The sequence below is a fragment of the Falco punctatus genome, assembly GCF_963210335.1.
Source record: "Falco punctatus genome assembly, chromosome: 1".
In the NCBI taxonomy this organism is placed as follows: Eukaryota; Metazoa; Chordata; class Aves; order Falconiformes; family Falconidae; genus Falco; species Falco punctatus.
In genome coordinates this window covers 110,157,925-110,180,259 of record NC_137580.1, presented here as the reverse complement: position 1 = coordinate 110,180,259, position 22,335 = coordinate 110,157,925, and the positions used below count along the sequence as shown (strand labels likewise).

The 22,335-nt window shown below is 44.0% G+C and overlaps 1 protein-coding gene across 9 annotated transcripts in view; it reads left to right on the top strand.

Annotated features, from left to right (window-relative positions):
- The window catches only part of BCAS3 (BCAS3 microtubule associated cell migration factor), a 369,789-nt gene that overhangs the window by 284,470 nt on the left and 62,984 nt on the right, over positions 1 to 22,335 (top strand). The window lies entirely within an intron of this gene.

Below are 22,335 nucleotides of genomic sequence, written 5' to 3'. Positions count from 1 at the left end.
ATTTCAGATTTATTTTGGAGTAGTGTCCTTGGGCACCAGCTGTACGTGTAGGTTCACATGCACCAGGAGCTGTGCAAAGAGCAGGAGATTATTGGTGCTTCAGGAGCCTTGAGGAAAGTTCTGGCTTCCCAAGTTGTATCCCTTTATTCTGCAGAACAAAAGTGTGTCCCTTCGCTACTGGAAAGTAAAACTTACTTTGAGAATGGAGTTAAAAGCTGTGTCATAGGTTGTTGGCCAGATCAAAACCTGGTGGGCTGTTTAGTGGGACCCCCTGAGAGGCATCTTAGGAAATCCTTTTTCTCCCTAGTTTTAAAAGGTATTGCTGTTGCAGTTATATGAAATACAAGCATTCATCTGACAGCAGGTACAGCTGAGATCCGTGGCTGTGTAAATAATGTAGATCTAGTTGACTTGGATGAGGTGCAAATTGGGATCACACGTCTGCTGGGATGGAGTGATTTACATTCTCTAGTTACAGCAGTTAATTGTGAGTGCCCTGATAAGACTTGTTTACTGCTGGATCAGTTTGTCATATGCCTGCTGAGCATCAGGACCTGGCGATTTAAGGGTTGATTACAGATAATGCATACTATTTCACAAAAACAGTTTAATACAGAAGGAAATCAAAATGCCTTCTGCTTTCTGCTTTGGGATTGTAGACCTGAAATTCCTATTTCAAATTCTTCTCTGCAGAGACATCCAGGGAGCAGAAGTGTTAAAGGATTAAGTCTTCTAAACATACTTGTTTTGCCAAAGACTTTTTAACTGTTGACACCTTTTTTTTTAGCCTAATGAAGGGCTGAATCTGGCAGTCTGCCCCTTTCACAACATTGTGCTGCTTATTGCCACCTCTGCATGTAGTGACCCTGCCCGTTACAGAGCATTGGAACGCTTTAAAGAAATAGCTGTGACCCTGATCGGTCCTTTTTGGAGCTAGGAAATTAAACCAAAGCTCCGTGATGCTGGTCTGTAGAGGCGATTGCACAGACCACAGGGTCCATCCATGTGAAGAACCCGTTCTTGCCTGTTGGGCTGTGAGGAATGGTGCTGGGAGCCTCCCTGGAAAAGGCAGCGCGTTCCCCAGCTTCTGTTACCTTTTTGGTGTAATTCCCACGGAGCAGAACGGGAGCAGTTCATCTCTGCTCCCGACCCTTGACTGCGCTCTTGGTTCCAGCCTGCCAAGTTTCCACTCCTTTTGTAGGCACATGCTCGTGCATGGGGATGGGAGGGAAAGGGCAGGATCTGTGGGCAGCCTGAGCACCCTTCCTTCCCCAGAAGCTTCATGCTGCTCTCACATGTGAGGAGAAGGATGAGGCCCCGTACTGCTGCTGGGTGTGCAGGTAGTGTGAGGCACAACCTGGCTGGTGTGATGTGATCCACTGCCTTCCTACTGCCCATAATGTTTCTTTTTCCATCTTCCTCAAGAGCTTGTGGCTGCCTCTGTGTTGTCTGCAGAGTGCAAATCGACTTCAAGAAAGCAGTACCTTAAAATAAGTTGTCGTTAGGCACCATTACAGAAGGTGAACGATGCTTCTAAACCATGCCTTGCGTGAAAATGAGTCTTCACTAAAGCTTTGAAACCCCTTTCGTACATGGGCTGTTCTGTAAGAGAACGGTTGGTTGTACAGGACGGCTGGGACCCAGCAGGGCCGGATTGCTGCTTTTTCCTAAATGGGAAGAAAAGGACCATTGTGGCCTGTGTTTTCTAACCCAGTCATTCTGGGTGTTCATGGAAGCCTATGGAAAACCTTTGTGATAAAGTAACATCCTGTGATTATCTTTTCTTAAGTCCAAGCTAATTTTTGTTTTAAAGTATCACTGTCTAAATTACATCTGTTCATCAGATTAAACAAAAAGAATCTAAGGTAAAAATAAAAGGATTGCCCTTTGCAATTCAGTCATTGCAAATGATTGCTTCTTAGAAGCAGAATAATGAACGTTTTGCAACACCCCCCACAGTAATAACCTCCAGAAACACCGAGTGCTCGGCCCCAGCAGCTCGTGTGAGCCGTGTGCCAGCCCAGCCTGGCTGCTCCGACAACGGGAGAAGTGCCCTGTGAGCAGAGCGCAGCCTCCCCGCCTAGGAGCAGCTTTAGTCTCCCAAGTTCGTCCCTGAGACAGCCACACAGAGCAATTGCAGCCTCACTGGCGGGAGGAGGGGTAAGGAATGAGCTCAATCACTCAAAGGAGGATTCAGCAAACTTGAAAATAACGCGTCTTGATTGCCAATATTTTGTATAGGTCACAATATGCCGGTTAATTAATGTTAAACCAGTATGTCAATACTTCCATTCCCTAGCCTTTTAAGGAAGACATAATTTAGCATGAATCCAAAAAACTGAAACATCCAGCACGTGTTTGTGCAGGGTTCAGTTTTCAAGGGCAGCTTGGTCTGGCCAGAAAGTTTCCGGTCCCAAGTGGTGGCAGCAGTAAGATGCGGTGGCTCCTTCAGAGGTGTGGGGAACTGCAGGGTGGTTCTGCACGTGTTCCACAGCTTCTCTGGGTGTTCCTCCAAACGGGAACATCACAGCCTGTGACGCTGTGATGCATTTTAGCTTGATTTTCTTGTTCTTATATGGGGTCCTGCTATGCTGGGATTGCTAGGGTTCTGGGGAGAGAAGACAGCCTGTAGATGGTCCATCTACCGTGTATGTGGAGGACGGGTTAATTAAAACCCATGGCATCTCAGGTGGCCTAAATTTGGTCTACATGTTCATATAATTTCCATTGAAACCAATTAGGATTGTGTTCACACAAGCTGCCGATGCTACAGAGTTCCATGAAGGCTGCAGGGCTGCTATAGCTTTGCGGGGTCTGTCCCTGCCCTTTAGGGTCTGTATACCTGCTCTTTATTTGCATCCTCAGTTTTCCTAAAAGTGCTCACTGCAGCCAAGGCTTGGCTGTCAAATGTACAGTAAAAACACAGAACAAAAGGGCAGTTGCTCCTGTGAGGAACTTAGAGCCTAAATAAAGAGGAGACAGACTGTCAGGAGGTACAGACACGTACATTGACCCTACAGGGAAAAACATCGCCCGACTTTATAGGCACCTGGTTATAATCGTCATTGGTCTCGGTGGGGTCACCCGCATGGGCAAAGGTGACGGAGTGCCTAAGTGTTACTTCAGTGGGGTCTTAAGTTTTATTCTTTGCACGTCTAATCCTCTTGACCCAATTGAATTCCTGGTGGCGAGGTGAATCTCCCAGTACTGAGTTCATATTAGAAGTGGGTTTTATTTTTTAGATTAGTGGCAGAGGCTTCTGTGATTTTACAGTGCAGAAGCAACTGGTCATTTCCCTAAGAAATGATGAATTTGAAATCCATTAAAAGCAGATATTTGTGTCGTGTGACAAGAGCTTAATAGCTTCTTGCATTTGTGTTTGGAAACATATTCTTTGAACTTTTGTGTAACGTTGAGCCAGTATAAGGCAAACATTCCTCTCCAGTTGGTAATAGGCTGTCTGCTATCTGTAATTCAGTTATTTAGCTTTAAAATTAACTGTATATATTTGTAAGTTTTTAATTAAGATGTGTTTCTACTCGGAGCTTTTCAGAGCTTACTTAGATGAGCATCAAACACTCCACAGTTTTGGTCTTTACTTTCTGCCTATTAGCTTCTCGTCCTCTGCTTATAAATTTCTGATGACAGACATAAACATTTACCTCCGTGGGCATGACTTAACTCTGAGATCACTTTGTTCTATAAATACAAATAAATAAAGCCCCCTTTAATGGGCGTGGGGGAAGCCGGCAGCGAAGTGGTTAAGGGTTTCTGCCGGCAGACTGGCCAGCAGGAGCTGGAGCGGGGGGACGCCAGCCTGTCTCTAAACTTTTTGGCCCTCCCTGAGTGCAGAGATGAAGGAAGAGCCCTCTATAAATCACTGGAGATTAGAGACCCTGTTCTTGCCGACTCTGCAGGGTTGCGCTGCTTAATGTCAAAGCCTCACGTATTACTTTAACAGCACTCCTTTTCTTTATTAAATCCACTTTGAAATAAAAAAATGATGATCTTTCCAGTGAGGGGGAGAAGGCCTAAAAGGATTTAGAAAATATCTGTTATGTTACATTACGGAGACTAATAACTGTACAGGGAGTAGGTAACATTTTTGCACCATTTCAGAAAGTAAAATGAATAGACTTTACAGAGTTTTCCTCCTTCAAAATATTTATTGCTGTTGATTTTGACTAACTTTTGCGGGCTTCTTAGTAAAGGTGGACTGAGTGTGAACGCTCACGGGGATTTCCTTCCAGGTTTGCAAAATTAAATTTGCATCTTCATTTTTGCACGTTCTGCAGCATCTGGTTTTAGATTACTTTTTTTTTTTCAACTTCGGATTTCTTCTGGCTGAATTTTGTTCTGTCTTTATCTCCCTCTGAGTATGATGAAGACATATTTTAAACAGCTGTATCTGTGTCAAATGTCAGTGTTTGCTCGTAGCCTCACTGTCTTGAGGACATACGGAGGCTGCTAGGCACTGCCTATTTATCTACTATTATGACCTGATTTTCTTCTGATTTGTAAAAGTCACATTAGGCAGGATATGATATTTTTTGAATGTGCAAAGTTAACGTGATTGTTTATGCATAAAGTACTGTTGTTTTTTCACACGTATTTAGTTACCTCATTTAATACATTGCATCCCAGCTAACAAATATTTGAAGCCAAAGGAATTGCACATATGTATATTTTCTGCACATAAGTGTTTCAGATCCTCCAGGTCATTTAGTATCCATTAGGATACTAAAGCTTCTTACTGTTTTCTCATTAATAGTCAAGTCTGTTACCACGACAAAAACAATTTCTGAGAGATGGGATTCTTTGAGAAACATCCCTGATGAAAGTCCTGGAAATCCTAACAGCAAATGTTGTCAAGTTAGATTTCAGCAAAGCGTTTCTTTTTAACTGTGCAGCATTATGTCCCAGGAATGTAGTTTTTCTTTGAGTCTCATGACTTTAAACACAACGTTGGCATGAAACCCATTAAGAAGAACAGATTTATAGGTTTTTGTTGATGGATTCTGTTCAAATGCAGTAGAATGGAAGGTGAAAATATTTTCAGTCTTTAAGCGTATGAAAAATAAACTGTGATTATTTTAATTCTGTACATTTGAAGTCATTTGCTTATTTGCAACCGTACTCGGGAGTGTTTTTCTACCCGTTCACAGTTCATTTATGGTACAGTTTTGAAGTTTGGAAATGGTTCACACCTATAAAATGTGGTTTTGCATTTGCCAGGGAAAATGAATATTGTTTTGCAATGTATCTTATCCAAAAGTTGACAAGTAACAGCTTTTTTGCTAGTTTATTCTGACAAACAGCTTGAAGGTATCACCTTTGTAGGCGGCTGCTGCAATGAATTGCAGATATTCATTTATAGCTGTTTGTACTCTGTGTGTTCTTTCATGTGTTCAGGAATATTGCCCAGTTCCAAAGTATGAGCTCTTAAAATAACTAGAAGTGGGGGTGGGGTCAAGATATTGTATAAACACAGCAAATTTCTGGGACTGGAGAGATGCAGATTTAAGAATACAGCCTCGGCGATTAACATTTCACAAGTGTACTTTTTAGCAGAGAAAAGAGCGGAGCAGGAGGTTATCACGAGGCCGTGAGCAGCGGTCCCGAAGCCGACTTTCAGACCGGCAGTTAGTGTTTTATTAGGAGAGAACAACTCTATAAAAGGAACAGGAGATTCAATCATAATATAGTGGGGTGACATGAAGGCAGCTGACAGCATGGCTTCAAAACCCATTTAAGATCCAAGAAAAGTTGCCACAAGTAATGTGCTGCAGCTGGGGAGATCGTTTTGGAAAAAGCAGAACCTGCCATAGCCCTGCGGATTTGCGTTCTGGAGCAGCCCCGTCGCCTCGCACGGAAAGGCTGGGCTGGGCGTTCGTTACCACACACAGTCAAAACTGGGAAAGATCACTCGCCCTGTGTGTTTGTGTGTGTTTTTCCTACTCTCTTCTGAAAGTGGTTTGGGGAGAAGTGGGAAGCAATGACCGGTTTGGTGGTTCGGGTTGGAAAGAGAGCGAATAAAGCATGCGCTGGGAAGTGCCGGAGCGTGTACTTCTGGAGGGGGTTTGCTGGTGTAAGCAAATGCTTCCAAGAAAGGCCATTTTGAAAAGGGAAAGTGCTCCAGTTAGGGAGTAAAAGAAGTAAAATGCAATTTCAAAGGAAAAAAGAAAAACGCAGTTTTCTTCCCCTTATTTCTTCCTGATACCTGGTGGTTTAATAAGTCACCGTTCCTTACACGAAGCAGCATTCAGCTTTGCTTGCTGGAATACCGGCTGGACCCCGGCGCTGCTGGCTGCGTCTTTCTGCTCTTTCCCTTCGATACCCGTGACCATGAGCCAAGTCCTGAGAGGTGCAAAGTGCTTATAAATCTTAAGGCAAAGACTGGAACATTTAAAAATTGTAAACTTTGGTGTGCCAAAGCTGGTTTAGCTTGGGACTGCTTAAACCCAAGTAATTGGTGAATTGGAAGCATTTAGAAACGGGATACTGCGGCGTGTCTAGCTTAAGAATGTGTTTTTAGAAGCCTTGCTACTTCATTAGTTGAGGTAGACTGTTAAATTTGCATTCTTTAAACGAATCTGGGAGAAGCTTTAAGCCTGCTCTCATGTGAGGCAGGCACGTGGCAGTCTGTATCCTCGCCATAATTGGGAAGTGATTGACAGCGGCCAGGATGGACTTCCAAAGGGCGGCAGTACCGGCGAGGGTGGCATCGCTGTTCAGAGAAAAGGTTGGCCAAATGCATACTCACCTGTGACCAAAACCAAAGTTAACGTATAGTTTGGCTGAAAGTAGTATGTCGTCTATGGAACAAAAAGTCACCTGCTCCCTGGTCGAAGGTAATGCTAATTTAGGAATAAACAACATTTTTTTAATTCTTCTTACAGAGGTTGCTATCATCCAGAAATACACTGCGTGAAAAGGGGCTCAGGGAGGAGAACAATTAAAACTAGCATCACTGGGATTTCTGAGTAATTACCAGGAATTTCTATACGTTCTCTTCTAAAGGGACAACAGAAATACCGTGTAAAGGAAATTTCAGAATTAGCATGCAGGTTTGCATCACTTCCCAACAAGGGGAAGAAGTCGCCAGTACTGAAAAAATACCTCAAACAAGCAAATCTTTCTTTTTTAATTTATCTGTACTAGACGTAGAGGCAAAATAGTTACAGTAAGTGTTTGGAATTCCTTTTTTTATTAAAAAATTCCATGCCGATTGTATTTTTTGAAAAAAAACCCAGAAGCATAGGTAGAATTAGGAAATCTAGGCTGCCACTATCGGCCTCAGCATTGCATTAAATTGACTTCAAAATGGGCACCTGGTGGCACTGACACGGGTACACAGAAAACGAGCTCCGCTGTGGAGGAGGGGATCGTCTGTCCTTTGGCAGCTCCCTGCCACCTGGGCCATCTTCTAAACGCGCTGCCGGGCATTTTGCATGGTTTGGGCCTTTCCAACAGAGAGTGCAGTTGTGAGGATGACTTGATAAAAAAACAAAGGCTGCGGTGGTCTTGCTCCTTCTGCCCCTCGGTTCCTTGGGTTTCCCTCCTTTTGAAATCCCTTAGTCTCTCTTCGGTGCTGCATCCCATGCAAAGGAGATTGAACAGGAATTCGACTGATGTAAGAAGCTAGTTTTTGCATGCCTGAAAGATTGGGGTGTATTTGCCATTGTCATCTGTGTCCGTCCTTCCCCCCTGTCGTGTCGTGCCCCCCCCATATTTATGGCTGGCAAGGGAACGTAAAATACAGTGTGCTGCTTTGGCTCCTAGGGGATACAGCGCTGCGGGGAGGGTGCGCTTATTAGCAAAGCAAGTATCTGTCGTCCTGAAAACAAGATGGCTTAAAGATTATGTACTGATTTCACACTTACCATAGCATAGCATTACTGGTGCAGAAAATGATGGAGAATAAGCTGAACACTCATTTGCCCATAAACCTTCAGGGGGGTAATGTCCTAAAAAGCCACTGAAATTGGATATCTGGAAAATGAACTCATTTTTAAGTGGGTCACAACATCTGTGATTATCTTGTTGGGATTACTAGCATGATCATGCTGTGGTATCATCGGCTGCTTCCTCTGGACTTCGTCCCTCTGTGCCGAGGTTGGCAGCGAGTCCGTGCAAATGGTCTGTGGCTTGACAAGCGCTGGTGGGTCTGGCCAGCACATACACAGCCTGCCTTCGTGGGTGGGTGGAAGAAGTATGGAAGGATGGCCTAGAAGTGCTGGATACATCATCCCTGGTTGAAACACACCGGCTTTGATTTTAAATTAGGGATAAATTCTGACCTGTTGTCTTCCCCCTATTAAAATAATATGATGCTCTTCTACGCTTTTGTCTTCCTGCTTTCTAGGAGATAACTTAGATATTCCCAAGACTTGAAAACAATTTAGAAAATAGCAGGATATTTATTTTAGAAACTGCTTGGAGCTTTGAGCTAAATTGTGTCGTGGACATGAACCTTCCTTCTCCGCCCCAGAAGTCCTGCTGAAGCAGGATCGGTGTATTTGGGTAGGGAATAGAGTATTTTCTCTACGAGTAGTACAGATAACAGGCCTAGTGGCAAAATTAAAACTCATAATCAAAAGCCCCCCAGATAACCACATCCACATTTCTTTGGAAGGCTTAATGTTGTCAGTCCAGTTCACAGTGATATTTATTTCAGACTTCTGCATCGTTCTAACTTAGCACTATCTTGCTTTTTCAAACAGGGGACGATTGCCTTTGTTCACTCCTCTTTCAGGGTTTGTCCTGTACATGTTGGCAAGGCTTCTGAGTCACCGCTGGCGAGCACTGTCACTTGGAAGACCCACAAATGGGTTGCTCTGTAGCTTGATATAGGCTGTGTCTTCTGTTGAGGTACTGTGATTTGTCGGTCAAAAAACCTTCTCTTTTTTAGGTCATTTGGATCCTTCTTTCACCCGAACATCAGAGCTGTATCTCATTCCTCCTCTTGAAATCCCTTCGTGAATATGTCTTTGGGGCAAACTACAAAGGATTTTAGCCTCTTAGCGGTTCTTCTTACACAGCCTTCTAAAAATGGTGCCTCTCTCTAGTCCTCGAGGCACTTTAGGCTATACATGTGGTGACTTAATCCTTGGAAGATGTGGGAATCCTCAAAACTATGTGCTGGGATTTGGGGTGGAATCTCAATTTCCTTCCTCCCAGATAGAGCACCATAAGAAAGGGCTGCGGTGGTTGCAGGACCATCTGTTAGAAACGAGCCGTGATAACCAGGACCTGGAGCCACCATCACACCCCCGGCCAGCCTCCTGGCCTTCCAGCAGAGAGCTGGAGTCTGCTCTTCTCCCTGGCTTCTGCCAGGAGCTGAGGTGGGATAGGGGAGAAATTAGTCTTGACTCCCAAAACCTGTGAAATCACTGTTTTTTCACTCCCTAATAGTAAGAGCAGTTTTATGACAAAGAATCCTCTTTGCTGAAGCAACCTGTGGAAGAACCTGTGCTCCCGGAATGGTTATCTTGAAAGGATTTAGAAATACAGTCGACTGAAGCTAGAAAAATGCGAAACACTCACTCAGGAAAAAAGCTGCCTTATGTTAGACTAGTTCTGTAGAAAGAAGTAAAAAAAAAAGGGGGAGACAAAAGCCAAAAATGGGGATCAGGCATTCCTCTTCTGCTTAACGCTTGGTGCGGCAGTTGGGCTGCCATCGCTGGAGCCCTCAGCCCCTTGCTGGGGGGCTGGTAGCGGGCAAATCATTACAGTTTGGAAAGATGAATCCTGGTTTTAACCAGGTTGTTTTTCTCGGCAGCAGCGGTTGGGGTCACGGGCCCCCAAAGGTTATTTCCTGCCGCGGAGTCAACCAGCCAAACAACATTGTTCTTGGGGAGTGCCAACTCCAAACAACATTATGCCCCCAAGCGATTGTTTACCTAACACAGTTTTTGCTTTATTTTACTTCGCAGGCTACTTTGTTTCTGTTCAGGTTCTCACAAAAGGTAAGATAGGAAATGGTAAAATACAAAGTAGGGGACAAAGCAGTGCCAAGAAAAGATTGATGCTAGTTCAGACTTCAGGAAAAACATGATGTGTGCGAGGGTCTCGGAAACCTGCAAAGGTTCAGGGTTCACGTATTGCAGTTTTGAATATAAGTGCTTCTAAGTGCGTAATTATTTTCATGCCTAAAACACAATGCAGGAAGCTGCAGAGAACTGAAATATATTGTGAGATTTATGAAGGAATGGCCCAAAGAGCTTTCATGTGTAGTTTATAAATGTCATCCACGTCTACATACACAGTGGGCTCGCTGGGTAACCCAGAAGGAGAGAGGGCTTGTCATGAAGCATGACAAAGCAATTATTGATCTCACTGAAAGGGGACGCAGTGCTAAAAAAGCACAGGGGACAACGGAGAGAAGGATGGGACGTGACAGGGAGATGGAAGGAGAGGCCAAGGACAGGTTACCAGAGGAGCGGGCCTGAATCCAAATACCCCAGATGCAAAATCCCTCCGTTTTGGTAAACTTGGATTAGCATTTAAGAACAAACAGAAGAACACAGCTGGCCTTCCAGCTCTATCATTGATTAAACAATATCTGAAAGTCTTTGAAGTCTGGAGAAGTTTGGGAAGCTCAGTCTTGCAGTTTATCTGGAAGGGTTGAAGTATACCTCCCTGGTTTTCTGTTCTAGCACCTCTGCAAAGGGCCTTTCTGTTGAGCTAAATATATAGAAAGGTGTAGGGAGAAACTGGGGGTTTGTGTGTGGAAAAGATCTATTTCAAGCAACTGTGTGGTGCTGGCGGCAGTTTCCAGATGCTGCACCCAGGGCCACATGTCCTGCGTGGTGCACAGCTCCCGCTCAGCGCACAGCGTGCCCGCCGGCATCGCTTGCCTCTTCCCGCTCGGCATGTCGTGGGAGAGAATTGCTTCTGACTAGAAAATCACCTTTCCAAGCTTTATTTGTATATAATTGCGGGGTTGTTTCAGTACTGGGGGGAGAGAGGGGGATATAAAACCTGGATTTGTAGTCTGTTATCGGTGTGCATAATTAAAAATTCACAGATAGGAGGGAAGAAATGGGGTCTAGGGGTCAGAAGGCAGAAGTGAGATGCAGAAGACTGGTTTTATTTGTGGTTGTTCCACTATTTGTCATGGTATAGATTTGAATTCACCCTTCCTTCTTACAAACTGAGAATAAGACTATTTCCATACAGTGTTTAAAAATGACCACACGGGAGGCAGTAGGTGTGAACTGTTACTTATTTAGAACTGGAAAAAATCGTAGGTGTTTATGAATGCCCAGAGGCCAGGATCCATCCCATATGGGTTTCAGCACATGAGAAAAGATGTTTGAATTGATTTCATCTTCTCCACTGACTTTTTAAGAAACTTAAAGGAACCGTGTCCATAACTTAGTCACCAGTTTTGTGCCTGGAGCAAGGCGGGATGAGTCTGAACCTCGGTTACTGACATATGTTTAATTTTCGTCTGGCTTTTCACACTGGGCTTTCTCACTGGCATGGATTGGTTATTCTTTAGCTAGATGTAGGAAGTATTCATGCAATGAAATCTGATGCTCTCTTGATTCCACATAGCTAACAAATAGAAAAATTAGCCCACAAAATTGTAAATTTCAAACTGTATCAAGGATGAGAATTGCTCTGTTTTCATCTGGACTCCTCAAGCATTTTGTTCCATTCACTGTCATCCTCAAACCCTGAGGACTTGACAATGAAGCTCCTGCCCTGTTTTAGGTACTAATGATCTTTCTGTTCTTCATGAGAAGCTATCGCTTTATGATTCAGTTTGAAGGACAATTGATAATCTCTGGAGGGCTCCTTTTGCCAGGATTGCCAATTTTTAGCCCCGTCCTGAGGGGTGTTTTGAATGCCCTTAACACTTCCTCTCAGTCGTTAAGGTCTTCCTTTAATTCACCATTATTATTCTCCGCGGATTTGCTTACATAGAGCAGATTCCATGGCTGTCAGGGTCCAGTGTGTTTGTGCAGTATCTGCCGTGAGGCAGCCAGGTAGAGGGGCGTTGTACCGCTGTTGGGAAGTTTTGGCATCGATGTGATGGAGGAGCTGAAAGCCCAGACCTTCGATGAGCTGCACACTTAGGAAGCAGGAGTTTGGCTTGCCATTGGGAGCAGGGGTGTGAAACGCACTGGTTACTGACTGCGTCACCTCCGAGCAGCCAGTTCTCTCTGGGTAGCCGTGCTGGTGTAAATCACACTTTTACTAACTGGCTTGAGCCAAATCAAAAGACCTTTACGCAAGTACTGGGAATTTTGCTGGAGCAAAAAACCTTTGGATCTTCAGAGATGAGTGGGAGCTTTGCTAGCTCTGTTGTGCTTCAGGCAGCAAAATCCTGGGTGTAGTGAAATCACTGGCAACACCAGCGCTGCCTTCAGTGGAGGCAGGACTCCCTCCTCTGATTGAATGCTATAGGGTCATGGTGAGCATTTGGTCTGGGTTCCGAGGGAAAGTTTAAAAATGCTTAAGTCCTTAGGAAGAAAGATTATGTTTTCTTGTCTGTTGTTAGCAGTGGATGTTTCTTTTTTAGATTAGTTTACAGTGGTGTGTAATTCCAGTGTCCGAAATGCCAGCTCCCTCCAGTAGCTCAGCTGTTCTCTGCTTCTGGAGCACTTGGTTACAACTCGATGAAGGAGATCCAACAGCTTCTGGCCTAAAGTTTGAGCAGTGACATTTCAGAGCCATTGTAACAGCTCTATAAACATGAATATCTTAAGCACCTTGAAGGAGATGCTCCCTACGCTGCAGCATTAGCTAGATACCTTTATTCACCTTTGGTGTGAATCACTAGAAATGCTGCCTGTCTTGCACTGGTGAACATTTCCTTGCCTTTGCGTGTATCGATGTGCGTCAGACAAGTGCTGGAAGGAAAACATGTGTTGATAAATGTTGCTGGTTTGAAATACAAACTGCTGCCTTTCCCAGATGAGTGACTGCCTACTGAGGGGTGGCTTTCTGGGGTGCAGTACCCTCCTCCTTACAGGTGAGCTCTGCTCCCCTTGCCCAGGGCGCTGCACGTCGGGTGAGCTGGGACGAGTCACCTCCCTCCTGCTGCTTCAGTTTCCCCCTGTTCAAAATGAGATTGTGGTCGCGTAACTTTCCTTCTTAACAGCCTTGGGATATATGGATAAAAGCTGCTCTGCAGCCCCTGGAGTTTACCATCATCGTCAGATAATTTTATGTTTAATAGCTGACTCTTCACACAGTTCCAAATCTACAACAGCATCCCAAGATTTTGCAGTTGTCACTGAATTCTGTATGGCTAATCTGAACAGGATGTTATAAACCAACTGGATACCCCAGATGACTGTGTGCAGATGCTGTATAGAGATATCTTCCTTATCAGTTTTTTTTTTTAAAAAAAAGTTACAAGTAAATTTTTTTAAGCCAGTACTTTCAGAAGCAATCTTAAACAGTTCTGACATTGAAGTAGTTGTCCTTTCTTTTTTAATGGAAGTAATAACCCATTTGTAGATAAGTATTTAGGATAAATTTAGTCTGCTTGCTTCAGGTAGACTTACATAGTGAGCTTTGTACCCTAAGTTCATGAAAATGGTTTATTTTGACTACTTAGCGTAATAGAGTTTAGTAAAACCCTTTCATTACTGTAGCCGCTGGTCTTAATATTTCAGCCCTCCCCTCTCTCCAAGGCAGGCTTCAGGGAACCCTGGTGCGACACACCAGTCCCTTCCCTCTTTCATTAGAGTGGGGTTGACTCCCACAGAATTTGAGCTCATTTGTCATATTCTCGTGCTGCATCTTCCCCGGCTGCTTTTCATGCCCTATTTTACTTCCATGTTGTTCTTCATTTGCATTCTCCTCCTCGGCATTTCTTACACTTGCTCAGGTATCTTCCCTTAGCTTTGCAGAAGAAGGTCTCTGACCACTTTGCAGCAGCATGCCGTCCATCTGCTCAGATCCTTTCTTTAATGTCTTCTGGGAAATTCTTCCTCCTTTGCTGTCGTTAATATCTCTTCCACATCCTCCTGATCATTTTTTCTGTGTCCTGTTCTCTCTTTTTCTGTCAGAGATTCTGCAAGGTAGGGAGTGTGTCTGGTCAGATTATTCTTTACCATATATACTTTAAATACGTCTTATGAAATATTGCTCATATTAGAACCTTGAGAAAGAGAATGTTGAGCCTTTATAAATATTCAGCAGAACACCTCTGGTGCTTTCTAACATCTCAATTCAAAGGGTACAAGAGGCAAAGAGACTAGCTCAGCGTCAGCTTATCTGGCTGGTGGAGATCCTGGGTAAAGCCCTGGCTCCTGCATAGCCGTGTGGTCCGACAGCTACTCCTCTACATAAGGATAAATATTAGGAAAAAAGTACTGCTACTGTTTAGGGAATGAACTAGCAAGTTTGATTCTATTTCAGCTACGAGCCTCGTGTAACAGGTGGAGCTGAATCTGTATTTGGTTTTGGAAATGGTATATCCAGCTGTAGGTGTGTGCCTGTATATATGTATATTGTGTGCCTGCCTTTATCTCTTCATATGTGTGCAGTGTGTCTGTGTGCATATGCAGTGCAGTAAAATGCTAAAGTAACATGACCTGATTTTTATTTTGCATGAGTGTGCTATGAAGTCAGAACCCACTTGTGTTATACTATAGTAAAAGTGGTAATAAAAAGACCGGATTTTAGGCCCATAGCTAAACGGTTAGTTACACATGAACATGCACACGTATTTGAGAGCAAAGGATAGATATGTGGGAGATAAAAGAGAACAAATGGACAACTTCTAATTACATGTATTTTTAGTTCATCTGGTATCCAGATGATCATCCTTGATTCTGACGGTTTTGACAAATCAGTTTATTAGAACTGTAAATGTAACCCAGGACTGTGCAGTAGGCAAGGGAACACCGATTCTTTTTTTTTTTTTTCCCCTCATATTATATTCAGTCATTTCATTATCGGAGGTAAATACTGCTTGTACTTAGAAACACAACAGCTGGTCTCATGTGAGAAGGCAATCCACAGATTAACTTGCCAAATGTATTACCAGTTCATTTCACTAGACTGAGAACCTAAGGGTATTTTAATAGTTTTGACCTTGATCAGACAAGAAAAAAAAAAAATGCCCTCATTCTCAAGTTGAACCTGTGACTTAAACACTGATCCGGTGTACTGCAGCGTAAAGTGCCCCGGCAGCCACCCTGTGAGGCAGGCTGAGGACTGAGTGCTTTTTAAAATAAACAGGTCAAATAGTGTCAGAAGGTGTGCTCGGGATTCTCAGGTTTGCTCGGAGAAGAGAAGCATTGATTAATTCTTTTCCTGGTTTCAGAGCTGCTGGTGTAGAGCAGCCATGTAAGGGCTGCTACTGTGCAAGTTTGCATTTGAACAAGGAGGAGGTTTTGGTCACATCTTCACATGTCTATTTTGGCTTGAATGTAGATTTTTACATTTCAGAAACAATTGTTTTTATTGGAAGTGAAAGGCCAGATGTGTGCAACCTCTTCACTGAGCCCAGAGCCATCCCCCTGCCATTTGCAGACCTTGCTCTCTGCAGGCTGGTAGCCCGCTCCATGCATGGTGCTGCCCGCTGGGGATGCAGAGTGCACTGTGTGGAGAGCAGCTTCAGCGACCAGCGCTGGGCGGGGAGCTTTGGTGGAAATGAAATTGCAGTGGATCTCCCAGAAGAGACTGTCTTTTAACAGACTTTTTCCCTGTAACAGCCTTTGTTCTATGGGAGCCTTCCTCCAAGGAAGGCAGGGTGCTGGACCCTGCAGCCTCTCCTGACGGGTTGCTCTGTCACCTCCCTGGGGACTTGTCACGCCCAGATGTGCCCAGCATTGGAAACTGGGTGAGCTGAGGCTTGTTCGGCAGGAGAAACCGGCTTGATGGGGCTCCCAGGGGTCCCTGGGTTGAGGTCTCCAGTGCCTGTGCGTGACGTGGCGCAACTATCTGCTTTCCTTCAGGGAGAGTTATGAGCGCAAAGGATTTAAGGGTGGAACTTCTGAAAGCTCTTGACATTGGCCTAATTCAGTTTCCTTTGAAGTCGAGGGAGCTTTACCGTTCGTCTTGTTGGAAGCCAAGTGCGGCAGACACTGAGCACTTTCCAAGCACTGTCCTCAGCTCCTGGCGCAGAGAAAAAAGGGATTGAGCTTCCCTGTCCCGTTCAGAGCTGCGTGCTCTCATCCCAGGGGCCACCACTTCTCCCTTCCCAGTTCTGAGCCTCTCCTTTCCTCTTCTTTCTCCTCCCTTGCTTCTTTCTGCCTGCGGTGCCACAGCCAGGCACAAGTGCCAACAGATGAAGTGCCAAGAGCTGGAAGACCCCAGCCAGTCCTGGGGGCTGAAGCCTCACCACGGGTTTGGCATCTAACCTGTGTGTTTCGTTTCTTAATCAGATCTTTTTCAAAGACTCATGGTCACTTACCATTAATTCTCTGTAAGAACTCTTAGAAAGAATCTAGTTTTGAGATGTGGGATGGCTAAAAACACCGCAACACTTTTTCCATAAAGCCTACATCTTACTTCACAGTCCTGTGACTGCTTTTTAAAATAGCTTCTTCCTACATCTCCAAAATCCCTTCCCCTGCTTCGTGATCTTTGAAGTGAGATAAACCAGACAAATACCAGAATTATTTTTATTTTTTTTACTTTTTTATAACATTTACCAGATTAGCAAATAGGGATTTACTTTGTGCTTCCCTTCTACTATGCTGTTTCTGTAAGAGATAAGTAAAACACTGTGTTATATACAGCTCCGTCGTCTGCAAAGCATTGCGTCAAGCTATCGGTTCCTGCAAAGGAAGAACAGATCCTTGAACTTGAACCTCTGCAACAAAACTCCTTCCATTTGATCTCTAAACCTGTTTATGCTTGCCAGATCTACAGATTACACCTTCAGATGACAACATCCGTAAAAATACACCGATTTCGCTTCAAGTAGCCAAGGCATTCTCTGCGTCCGTGGCACACAACACGACTACCGTGCTGGCTAGATCCTGCCATCATTGAGCCTACGAGTAGCCCTCAGTTTACTGAAAGTTCATTCAGTTGTAATTAAAGCATAGTTTAAAGGTACATCTTTCAGATTCTTTTGCTTAAACCTTGTGTTGGTTGCTCAGCTGTATTTCTGCTCTCAGCCTGTTCAGGAATCACTGGTCGGTATTTTGACCTGATCCTCCAGTTGTAGCGTGGATGAGATTTGCACTGGAGATCGAGAATGGGCAGCTGGAACAGGGAACTTGTGTGGTCCCTAGAGAAAATCGGTGTTGTCGTATTTTGCAGTTGGATTCAGTAAAAGTATGTTTTATATTGGGGTTTTCTTTTGGGGAGGGGGGGAATAATTAGACCATGCAAAAAATGCTAAATTTCCCTTTAGTACCATTTCAAGTAAAAACAGAGGCTCTTTATTCCACTATTTCCTTGTGTTTAGAATAACTCCAAATCTGATTTTACTGAATGTTTGAGCTTTGTTTGATACTAAAAAGGCAAGAGTAGTTTCCTTACCGCTTTATTCTCCAACTGTGTTTACTTTTTCATAGTAACACAAATATGTATTTCTGAAGAATTTCAGGGTGATTTAAGCATCCGCTAATATCTACTTCAACATGTTTTTACTAGTTTTGACATGTAATTTCCTGAACACACTGACACTTCCCACCCTCTTATTCTTAAGGCAAACTTTGTTCCGCCAACACCAATTTTTTTACTTGTTCACCAAAATTTCCTCTTTGATTCTGCTAGTTGGCGATGAAAAAAAGTTGAGTTGCCATTATCAGCTCAGATCAATAAATCTGAAGGAGAGGAAAAGAGGAAACCTCAACTCAGGGGAGTCCCGGTCAGCAAACATTTACTGATAAAGAAAACACTCGTATATCTGACGCGTCATCAGCTCCCAGTGTTTGCTTACACCCCAAGTGCTTGTTGCTACAAGGAGAAACAGAACTGCTACTGGAGCTGGGTTTCCGCAGCTCCTCCGAGAGCTTTGGTTATGGACCACCACGCAAAGAACAGTCGAGACTGCTGTTTTCAAGGAATCTGCCTCAAAAGTTGGGTGACTTTAAGAGATGCTTTCAGAACACACACACACAGTTGCACTCAGTTGATGGTTGGAAGGGAAGAGCGCTTGCTCTGGTAGCCAGGCATTGGGTGAGCTTTGCTATCGTGCTGGGTGAGATACAGAAACATCACTTCATAGTTGCTGTGGCTCATGGTTTTGTGGCCCTGATACTACAGTTAGATCGGTATTTATTGTTGTCACTGGAATTTGATTGTTATTTTTTGAAAAAAAAATCTGAAGATAAAACGATACTGGGGAGTAATGCAGGCGGAGAATTAACCTCATAGTGAGGGAGTCATCCAGTAATGCTTTTCAGTTAGCCCTGTGTCCCGGTTCTATTTCAGATAAGCTCTTAGTCTCATGAGCCGGAAAATCTTGAAACAAATACAGCAGGTTCGGTTGTGGTATCTCCACTGAGGAACATTATCCACACAAGAAGTCCTAAGGGGATGCACAAAGTTGCTGGAGTGCTTTGGGGCTGGATTTAAATGTATTTGCACTGCAGGTATCTGGAAAGAAATAAAAACTTTGTTTATTTTGCAGTGTGTTACTTTCTTTAATTATTCAGTAGACCTCTGGCAACTGCCTGATTTATCTGCTCTTTGTCTTGCTGCTGCAGCATTGGATTTGAAGTGTGATCAATCAGTTGTTGGAGTGACACCTATGCAGATTAATTCCTTTTCCCACAAGGATGTCCATTCAATCAGCCATGTAGTGTCATGCGAGTACGGTTCCTCTTTCTTGTTAATGCCTTTAAAGACCGTGGTAAATATATATAGGTTGGTGTCTGTGTGGAGGGGACCTTTGCAACAGAGTTTAAACCCATCTCAGTATCTCTTGGGACTGAATGATGTTTAATGCTGTTACTTTAGAGAGCCTGAGCATGTCATAGCAACTTTACAAATAATGTTATACCCTAAGTAGGGATTTGAGCTATAAATCTATTCTATACAACATGAAGAAGCACTTAGACAAGGCAGCTGGCTTAAGCGCCATGCTAGGAAGCACAAGGTTTGCAAACAGTTATTTGAAGTGAAGACTAGCACAGCTATGAATCTTAGCAGAGTGCTCTGGAGGGTTTGCCTACCTCAGTTTCCCTCATTTTAATTAGATTTTGTAGTTTACAGTAGAGTAGGGCTTCGCAGTACAAACTTGGTGAAAAGTTGAGATCTTCCCTTGGAAGACTGGAGGCCTTCAATACACTGATATCCCTAATGTTTGCTCATTATTTTTGCAGGCAAATAGAGATTTAGTTTTGTTTATCTGTGGGATTAGTTGTTGGGATTGGCTTTGAAGCTCCAAGGATTATATTATGATGTTTGTGCACAACTCTTTAGGAAATCTTTGCATTCCTGCAAGTATTATAAGCAGCACTCATCCGTATGGCAGAAATAGCAAAACGGGAGCCGTGCAAGTGGCAGCCGAAGCAGCCTGAATCCCACCGCGGGCTGCAGCAGGGTAGAACGAGCTGCTCTCCCTCCCTGGAGGTGCGGGATCAGCACCCGATCTGCCACATCATTCCGTGTCAGGTCAGCCCCCCATGCCCCCCCAGCGCAGCAGCCAGGGTGCCCGGAGCCTGGCCAGGAGGACCATGTTGGCTGTATGGCCCCATCCAAGCAAGGGTGAGACCACCAACAAGTTCCTTGTAGGCCACAGTAGTCCCAGGTGGTAGCCACTTTCCATCCTGACAAACTGGGCTGGATTTATACCAGTGATTTAGAGCTGAAGGTCTCTCAGCTATTCCCGTGAGCCCTCGAGTACTCGGGGCACACCTCATTAGTTTGATGGGCGAGAGTGAGTTTTGCTTCTCAAAGTTCGCCCTTCTCGTCTGTTTCACTTTCTCCAAGGACTCCTGGTAAATCTCCATCTCATTTGAGATGAGGCTGTTAATTGAAAAAGGGGTCATTTCAATTTTTAAAGTCTGTTTTGTGCTCGGCCGCTGGACGGTGTTGAAACTGGTTGAAAAGATGTTTCTGATGGGGGCTGCAGTGGGGGCTCTCGGCTGTGGGCGCTGCCCCGGCGGCTCCGGTGGCTCAGGCTGGGAGCGTGTGGCACACCACTGTAAGGAACCCGGTGGGGAGGTGCCAGCAGCTTTCCTGGCGGGATGGTGTGATGCACAGGGCATCGTGGCCCGGGCATTTGTCAGTAATTTCAGTGGGTGGGCTGCGTGGGCAGAGGCTGTCTTGCTCTCGCTTCAACTGAGTTTTACCACTGGATGCAAATATACTGACGGTAAATTAAAGTAATGATCACGTCCTGTCTGAATTTCTGTTTCTGGTGGTACGATTTCTATTTCTGGTGTACTCCGAGGAGGGGCTCTTTCCTGGAGGCATGAGTGTCTTCCTGAGCACGACTTGGTGAAGCACTGAGCAAAGTTCCCCAGGTAGAGCAGCCCTTCGCACGGTGAAGCCGGAGCTGTTTGAGCTGTACTCCCTGCGATCAAAATCGGGGTCAGAACCTAAAATGGCTTTGTGGATATTGAGAGCTGCGCGCTTTAACCACCTGTTTTGGGAGTTAATGTAGCAACAACAAAATGTAAAGCAGAAATAAGGATATCTACTTGATAATAATACAAAAAAGCCTATCTGCTTTTTAACATTTTAATGGGAGGGGGGGTGTTAAGTTCAGCAGTTTATTAATCAGTAATGACCTAATGGGTTCTTTTTTTCCACACACACCCCTTATTATCTTCATTTTTGCATTTTAGTGTTTATTCCTTTTTCCTTATTTGGCTTAGAGCATCTCATTTTTTCTATCCTTTCCTCTAGGAATAATGAAAACCAAAAATACCACACAGTAATGAGAAACAATAGTGTACAAAGATTAACGTCACAAACCCATCACTGACCTCAATAACATTTCACAACATTTAGTTTTCATTACAGTGAAATGTTACTGCATACTTTTTACATGAACTTCTGAAGAAAAATATATGATAGGGCTTTCCAAAAATACACATATGTTGGGTAATAAGACTTTTAAATCAAGAGTTTTACACATACACTGATCACATTTGATGAATCAGATGTATGGTATTAATTACTCTGAACACACAGCAAACTGTCTTAAGCGTTTAGAAAACAAAGATTTTCTGCTTTGCTGATACAGACACGTGTCATACATTCTTCAAAAGGTGCATTCTGACTTTTAGTGCTATTTGCTCCCTTTGGATGATGAAAGAACATTCAATTTTTAAATTGTATCTGTAAAAAGTATTGCTTGGCATAGAGTTTAGGAAAGAACATTTAGAACAGGTTGATCTGTAACACCACGAGCAGTCTGTTTTCTATCAATGATTCCTAGCCAGCTTATTAAACAGATTTATACAATGAAAGAATCTAATAACAAAAACATTCACCTCCTTTATTACTTGGCATTATTTATGGCTCTTACTTTTTTTTAGCTACCTTTTTATATATCGGAATCTGCCAACATTGTATTTATAAAGTTTATGTACTAGCAGCGTTTGTTGGGCAGGGATTTGGGTTATTTTATGTTTCTTTCCTTCTACACTTATTATTACTAAATCTATATACAAATGCTTGTAAAGATTTAAAAAAGACCAACACAACACCCACCCACCCCCAAATCTGGAGAAATGGAATGTTTAAAAAATTACTTCTGGTGCAGTGGAATTTTTAACATACTTACATTTTAGATATTCTCTCAATAATAATGAAAAATAACGGTGCTTACGACAGAGCCTGTTCCGAGGCTGAATGTGTCCTCCAGAACCTTCCGTGTTGAATCATAGATCAGGAAGTGTTTACACACCACGAAATCAAAAGTTCCCCCTCTGACTATCAATTCACATCTCTAAATATCTATAATTACTACCCAAAGCACAACTTTGTCCCCAAAAGCTGCTTCCTTCCTTCCCTCCCTCCCTCCCTCCCTCTGTCCGCCCGCCCGCCGGCCCATCCGCAGTGGCGGTGCCACAATGGTGCGTTTGTCGGCGTTAATGGGGCCATTGAGCTCCTGCCGCTGGGCCCGGTGCAGCCCTGGGCTTGTGCGTTGGCTGCAGGCTGGGCCTGGCACAGGCGTTCCTGGGCCACTGAGATACAGGCTGCCTTCCCTATGGATGGTTCCTTCCTGGAAAGCCAGATCTGCAGCTTCATGAGGGGCCAGGGCAGCTCGGGGGCTGCTCAGGGACGCGGCAGCCTGGCATTAGAACGTCTTTGTTCTGCTGGCGGGCTGCTGCTCGCTTTGACGCTCCTGTGCATGCCCCAGACAACCCTTTTGTTGAAGTCAGAGGTGCCTTGAGATGCCTTCTGGGTGTTCGGAGAGAGAAATGGAGGATTCTATTTGAAGCGGGGGCT